Below are 8,200 nucleotides of genomic sequence, written 5' to 3' on the forward strand. Positions count from 1 at the left end.
GATAGAATTAATCAGTCAGTGCTCATTATTAATTTTCTTTTAATATTTTGAAATTGTTATAAAATCTATCTCTATTAGGGAGATTTTGAAATTCCCAGCATTGGATAGAGCAATGTGATATATGGAATCAAGATATCCACACGTTAAATCTTAGAAATTTTGAACATCTTAGCTTACATGAGAAAATAAATTTTACCGATATATTTCAAATTACAGACCTCAAATTAGGAAGATTATTCTGTATTATCTGGGTTACCTCAACCTGATCACATGTGTTAAAAGCAGATGAATTTCTCTGGCTGGGAGCAAAAGAGCCATGGTGCTGATGGTGCACCATGTTTGTTTTTTTTGTTTTTTTTTTAAGAGAAGTAAGCCTTTATTTTCTCATTTCACAAATAATGCTGGCCCGGTTGGCTGCTTTTTGGTGATTAGTCAAAGAGACCAAATCCCATATCCTCATCCGACTCCTCCGACTTTTCCTTTGCTTCAATCTTGGCTGGGGCTGCGATGGCGGCCGCAGGGGCAGCAGTGGTAGCAGCAGCCACGGGAGCAGCAGCCACAAATGCAGATGGATCAGCCAGGAAGGCCTTGACCTTTTCAGCAAGTGGGAAGGTATAATCAGTCTCCACAGACAAAGCCAGGACCCGCTTGTACCCACTGATGATAGAATGGAGTGCAGATACAACAGTCGGGTAACCAATCTGCAGGCATACGCTGGCAACGTTGCGGACACCCACCAGGAAGCGGGAATGCAGTTTCCTCTGTGATGTCAAGCACTTCAGGGTTGTAGATGCTGCCACTGTCAAACAGCTGCTGGATGACCAGCCCCAAGGAGAAGGGGGAGATGTTCAGCATGCTCAGCAGCGTGGCTTCGCTGGCACCCACCTTATCTCCGGTCATAATCAACTGCACATTGCTCAGGATTTCAATCGTGCCCCTGGAGATCTTAATGGTGATGCCTAAAGCCTGGAAGAAGGAGGTCTTCTCGGGCCCCAGACCAGTGTTCTGGGCCGGCACAGTGACTTCGCATGGCGCTATGGCACCAGCACGGGTGGCAGCTGGCACCCTGTTGGCCAGCAGCACGTCCCTGATCTCAGTGAGGTCCTCCTTGGTGAACAGGAAGCCCACATTCCCCCGGATGTGAGGCCACAGTTTCTCCAGAGCCGGGTTGTTTTCCAGATGCCCTTGGATGGCCTTGCGCATCATCGTGTTCTTGCCCATCAGCTGTGGTGCACCATCAGCAGAAAAATAAGTCAGAGATTCCTAGCATCAGGAGAATTCACTGTGCTTGCTCAGAAATACAGAAAACATATAGGGACCAAAAAGAAGCCTCTAAAAGCAAGGGCAGTCCCTGGGGACAGCCAGCTTGAAAACAGAGACCTCAGATCTACAACAAGAAGCTGAATTCTACCAACAATCTGAATGAGCTTGAAAGCAGAATCTCCCCAGTGCCTCCTGGTAGAAGCCCTGCTGGCCAACACCTTAGTGGCAGCCTTGCGAAACCTAGAGAAGAAAAGAAGGCAAATCCAACCCAAACCTTTGACCTTCAGAACTGTGATATAATATAAAATGTGTTGAAGACACTAAGTGCTTAGTAATTTGTTACAGCAACAGTGGAAAAGAAGGTAGCAAACTGATTTAATGGAGGTAACATCTATTTATCTCCATTAAATCAGTAAGGAGATTGTTACTCTTTTCAAATGTTCCATTCAAGTAATTCCAAATAAATATATACTGTGGACTATTCCATTTTTATATGGGATAGAGAAGAGAACACTTGAGTTATTGTGCAAATAAAATACATTTTTTTTCAAAATTCAAACTTAAAATCCTAAATAAAATTTAAATATATCATTGTCCATTACATACTCATGTCAGTTGTACTTACTACTCAAAGCAGTCTACAGATTCAATGCAATCACCATCAAAATTCCAAGATGTTCTTCAAAAAAATAGAATATATAATACTAAAATTTGCATAGAACCACAAATGACCCTACATATCCAAATAACTCTTGAGAAAGAAGAACAAAGATGGGAGCATTATGCTCCTTAATTTCAAACTATATCACAGAGCTATAGTTATCAAATTAGTATGATATTGTCAATCTTCAACACAACCATCCCTGAATATTCATTGGAAGGACTGTTGAAGTTGAAACTACAATATTATGGTCACCTGATGCAAAGAGCTGATTCACTGGAAAAGACCCCGATCCTGGCAAAGTTTGAAGACAAAAGGATAAGGGGGTGGCAGAGGATGAGATGGTTAGATAGCGTCACTGACTCAATGGACATGAATTTGAGCAAACTACAAGAGTTGTGGAGGACAGAGGAGTATGATGTTCTGCAATCCATGGGGTCAGACACGATTTAGTGACTGAACAACAACATCAACATAAAACAGACATAGAGATTAATTGATTTATGACCAATCAATTGATTATGACCAAGAGCCAAGAACATACAATGAGGAAACAACAGTCTCTTCAATAAATGATGTTGGGAAAACTGGACAACCACTGGCAAAACAATGAAACAAAAAACTTTCTTATACCATACAGACAGTAACTCAGAATGGATTGACTATTTGGATGTAAGACCTGAAACCATAAAAATACTAGAATAAAATAAAGCTGATAAACCCTTTGATGTTAGTTCTGGTGATAATTTATTGGATTTAGCAACAAAAGCAAATGAAGCAAAGGCAAAAATTAACAAGTGGGATCATATCAAACTAAACGGCCAATTTGGGCATATAGCTTGGTGATTTTTCAATCTCCTAAATAATAGAAAAGTGCAACCCAACATTTTATTTAAATGCTATACAGCAACCTGTTCTAAATAATATTGATAGAATCAATAATCTTTCCAGTTGTGTATACATTCTGTGACAAAGTATTCATATTTTATACAGAAACCTCTTTTTTTCTGCATACTTAAGTGACAGGTATTAAGTCTGAACACATGAAAGTTGAAAAGTAAGCAAAAAATAGCCCACACAGATTTTATATTCAACTCTGGGTCTGGTATGAAGTGGTAGATAAACAAATTAAAAAGTAAATTGTATAGTATATCATATAGCAGCAGGTGGTACAGAGAAAAGTGAAGCAGATAAATAAAACTTGTTAATAGGGTACCATTTAAAATGCTGAAGTCAGGTAAGACTTTAATAGTGAGGTGACATTTGATCAGATACTTGACGAAGGTAAGGGACTGAGCCATGTTGATGTCTGGAGTATCTGTTGTAAGAACTTTTTAAGAAGGAAAGGGGTGGAAAGGTCCTGAAGTCTGAGTATACATGAAATGTTTGATGTAATCTCAAAAAGAACCGTGTGGTTGGATCAGAGTATGATCTGACTTGTTTTGGCAGAATTATATGAATATTATGTTGTTAAAAACAAAACAAACAACAACAACAGTAAAAAAATGTCTATGGATGGCAAAGGTTGTAGGATACCTGGAAAAAGGCTAATCCAAAGAAGAGGTCAGAACGGGTCATATGACTTGAACCAGGGTCATGGTGGTGATGATGGAAGTGATGAGATGTGGTCAATTCATTATGATTAAATAGAGATTCATCTCAATAAGGAGAAAATCAATAGTATATCATTGTGGGTAGGATATAGCATAAAGACTAAGAGAAGTCAAGGATGACTCCATGAATTTTAGCCTTAGCAATGTGAAACACTGTGTTGCCTTTGAGTAAAATGAAGATGATGAAGGATCTGGTTTGAAGGAGATGATGAGGAACTCGGTTTCAGATATTATGCTTGAGATCTCTTTGGATATCCAAATGAAAATGAGGAGTTCACATGAGTATTGATTCACAAAAGATGTTCAGATTGGAAATATAACTTTGGCAATCTTTAAAGTCATAGGACAGGATGATATTATAAAATGAGGGTGTGAGTATAAATAGAGGAAGCACTGAACCATTTGTAACACAATGTTAAGGGAGCAGAAACAGGGCAAAATACCAGGAAAAAAATAACTGAGAATTTAGGTACAAGGGAATTCTGGAGAATGTTGAGACCTGGAGGTACAATGAAAATATTTTTTTTTCACTGAAGACAGGATAATCAACTATAGTAAATGGTTCTGATACTTTGAGCAAGATGAGTATGGAGAAATGACCATTGGATTTAGTAATCAGGTCATTGATTGTGCAACTTCGGGAGTATGATGAGATGAGACTGATTCCCTTCCGTTCCATCGCTCGGTAGTGTCTGACTCTTTGCAATCCCGTAGACTGTAGCCTACCAGGCTTCTCCATCTATGGGATTCTCCAGGCAAGAATACTGGAGTGGGTTACTGTTTCCTTCTCCAGGGGATCTTCCCGACCCAGGGATCGAACCCGGGTCTCCTGCATTGGAGGCAGACGCTTTAACCTCTGAGCCACCAGGTTAGAATGGTTTAAAATGTGAATGAGTTGAGAAACATAGCATAGAGTGCTCTTGAAAAAAATATAGATAAGTTGCAGAGGTTGCTATAAATAAATTCTATGAGGTTTTCAAGGGAATGAAGATAAAACAGACTGAATCAACAAATAGAATAGAGAGGGGACATAGTATGATGCTGAGAGAGGAATATTTGCTGCAGTAGTATCTTTGAATAGGTGAAAGTGGTGTTAGTTGTCAGATCATTTAGAATAACTTCATATAAATTAATAAAAGACCAGGAAATCCCCTATCACTTCTTGCCAATTTTTGTTCACTGTAAATGTAATGAACAAATATTTTGATTCATCTTAGTCGTCTCAATTTGAAGTAAATCCAGATTTTTGCATTTCTTAATAAAAGATAATTTGGATTTCTTTCCCAAAATATATAGCAAAATAACTTTTAAAAGTTTTAACCAAGTGTGTTTATAACATGTGAAAAGATTTTATGGTTGTGTGATTCATTTGCAGAAAGAGACATCTTTTTCTTGATTAGCAGTGTCATAGCTTGCATTAATCACATTGATCAGGCTAATAGAAATTTATATTTAGCTTTTATGTTTGACAAGATCCTAGCACTATCAACAAATTACACATTGTTGTCATATGTTTCAAAAGGTAGCTGTCTCAAAATTATTACAAGCAAAATCAAGTCAAAAAATAATTAAGTTCAATATACTCCTAAACTCTTTAGTGTAAAAGTAATAAATAAAACTAATTCATTGAATGCAGTGTTCTAAAAGTGAAGTTCTTTCTTTATTTCATTTCACTGAGATGTCTCTCTAAAGGTATATGATAGGTACAGAGATAAATATACAGAGAAGTTGATATATAGAGAGATAGATCATAATGTTCCCACACACACATCTCTTCCTTATTTTCCTTATTCTTTTCCATTATTTTTTCTTACTCTACCTGCTATCTTTTGTACATTTTTTTTTCTGGCAATGGAAACTTTAACATACTGCTCATTTTTATTCTCCCATTTTTTTAATGTTTATATGATTTTTATTATTTCAGGTATATTTCATGATTATTTTCCTTCAACTAGGAGATATTACAAGATGTACAGTCTATATTTCAAACAACAACAAATATCTTTGCAGAGAAAAAGTAATGATTCTTGTATTAATATTTAGATAACCAAACATAAAATACTGAGCAAAACATTATGAATTCTGAAAATGAAGATCAGAATTTCCTGATGAGAATGTGGCTTTCACCTGTCTTCTGTGAAAGTGTGTGGTTCCATTGGCACTGCTTCCTTGGTACCTTTACTATCTGAATAACGCAAAGAGTTTGTACTTTCTAAAAGACAGGTACTGTACTTTGAAGTCAGCATGATTTTGGACTAATTACTTAATATATCTGAAACTCCATTTCTCTTCTATAAAATGAGCATAAAGCTACCTTTCTCAGACATTCTCATAATAATTACACAAACAAATCTATATAAAATACTTTGCACAGAAAAAGTAGGTAGTAAAATGTCATTAGGTAATGTATTCACTCTAATACAAGTTATATTCAATCTTTTAAAAAATTGTTCAGTCATTTGATACATCTATTGACAAATGTATGCAAACACAATTTTGAGTAGCGGGGATGCAGCAGTTAAAAAATAATTTCTGCTTTCATGGAGCATATATTCCAGTTTTTTCTTTATATCATTTTGAATTTGCCCTTGTTTCTATTCTATTTGTGATTATTATCTCCTATCTTTTTAATTTTTAATCTTTTAAGTCCTTTCTTGCTAAACAGAGTTGACAGTGGTTCATAGAAGTCATTATTACTTTGGGGTGTGTAGCAAATTCTGAAGGAAAGTAGATGAAAAAAAGCAAAGCTTGCCAGTGGATTTAATATAGTTGCATCTTCTCTTACCACTTATTGCGGTCTTCTCTTTATTCTCATTTGCATTAGCAAATCTCAAAATTTCTGTATTTGTCATGGTAAGCTCAGTGAATCATTTTTTTGTTTGTTTGTTTTGTTTGTTTTTTTCTGTCTGTACCTGGAACAAAGCTAGATATGGCTAACAAAGTTCATGAAATGCTTTGATAGCAATAATATTTATTTTCCTTTGCTTATTTTCCAGTTCAGTTTGCTTTAATAATTCTGTGTTGGGAAGTCAGTCAGTTCTGTCACTCAGACTTGTCTTACTCTTTGTGACCCCATGGACTGCAGCATGCCAGGCTTCCCTGTCCATCACCAACTCTGGGAGATTGCTCAAACTGATGTCCATCGAGTCGGTGATGCCATCCAACCATCTCATCCTCTGTCATCCCCTTCCCCTCTTGCCTTCAATCTTTCCCAACATCAGGGTCTTTTCCAATGAGTCAATTCTTCTCATCAGGTGGCCAAAGTATTGGAACTTCAGCATCAGTCCTTCCAATGAAAATTCAGGGCTGATTTCCTTTGGGATGGACTGGTTGGATCTCCTTGCAGTCCAAGGGACTCTCAAGAGTCTTCTCCAACACCACAGTTCAAAAGCATCAATTCTTCAGCACTCAGCTTTCTTTATAGTCCAATTCTCACATCCGTACATGACTACTGGAAAAACCATAATTTGACTAGATGGACTTTTGCTGGCAAAGTAATGTCTCTGCTTTTTAATATGCTGTCTTGATTGGTCATAGCTCTTCTTCCAAGGAGCAAGCGTCTTTTAATTTCAGATTGTTGACTGTTGGCTGCAGTCAACATCTGCAGTGATTTTGGAGCCCCCCAAAATATAAAATCTGTCACTGTTTCCATTGTTTCCCCGTGCATTTGCCAGGAAGTGATGGGACCGGATGACATGAACTCAGTTTTCTGAATATTGAGTTTTAAACCAACTTTTTCACTGTCCTTTTTAACTTTCATCAAGAGGTTCTTTAGTTCTTCATTGCTTTCTGCCGTGAGGGTAGTGTCATCTGCATATCTGAGGTTATTGATATTTCTCCCAGCAATCTTGATTCCAGCTTGTTCTTCATCCAGCTCAGTATTTTGCATGATGTAGTCTGCATATAAGTTAAATAAGCAGGGTGACAGTAAATAGCCTTGATGTTTTGGGTAGGGCATGGAAATACTGATAGAGGTTCTCTTTCTTCAAGTTGATTAAAAAATCCCAACTTTTACTTTTAAAAGTCAATAGACCACCCTCCAGTTTCCCAAGAAAATCTACAGTTCCTCTTGAAACGTACAAAAATACTGAATATTCTGAATTTACATTTAAATTAAAATGCCATCCATTCACTTAATTACTGCCAAGAGCTCTTTCCTGTAGTTAGCAATATAAGTACAGGCACTGTAGAAAGGAAAGATTTCATGGTATTATTAGATTCTGTCTTCATTAAACTTTGAAACTTCCTAACATCTGTGTTTTGAGTGCCTCATGGAATCTGAGCTACAAAATGTGAATCATATTCTGGCTTTGTACACATGCATGACACAGGGATCTCAGTCTTTGCCACCTGTCATAGTGCACAGCAATACTGCAAAGGTTTACTGGCAAAGTCATAGTGTTTTGTTTTTTTTTCCCCTTCAGTATCATTCTTTGTGTTTATCTATACCAACCACCTGTCACTCTCCAGCTTTCACAAAAAGTCAGGGTGGGCCCTTCTTCAAAATGAGTCTCCCTTTTCCCTGAGAGACAGATGAAATAATGCCCTCTCACAGATGGTCTGCGGTATATACCTTAGCTGAGCATCTAAGCGTGACAAGTAGTCAAGGATTAATGGCAGGTTTGCTAGCATTAACTTAAATTGTGACACAGATCTATACTCT

At 37.2% G+C, this 8,200-nt stretch overlaps 1 pseudogene; it reads right to left on the bottom strand.

Annotated features, from left to right (window-relative positions):
- Positions 1 to 428: 428 nt before the first annotated feature.
- Positions 429 to 1,221, bottom strand: LOC129555596 (large ribosomal subunit protein uL10 pseudogene; annotated as a pseudogene).
- Between the last annotated feature and the right edge of the window lie 6,979 nt (positions 1,222 to 8,200).

Source organism: Moschus berezovskii, chromosome 12 (assembly GCF_049115385.1).
Source record: "Moschus berezovskii isolate FMDL1 chromosome 12, NW_MosBer_1.0, whole genome shotgun sequence".
NCBI classification, from domain to species: Eukaryota; Metazoa; Chordata; class Mammalia; order Artiodactyla; family Moschidae; genus Moschus; species Moschus berezovskii.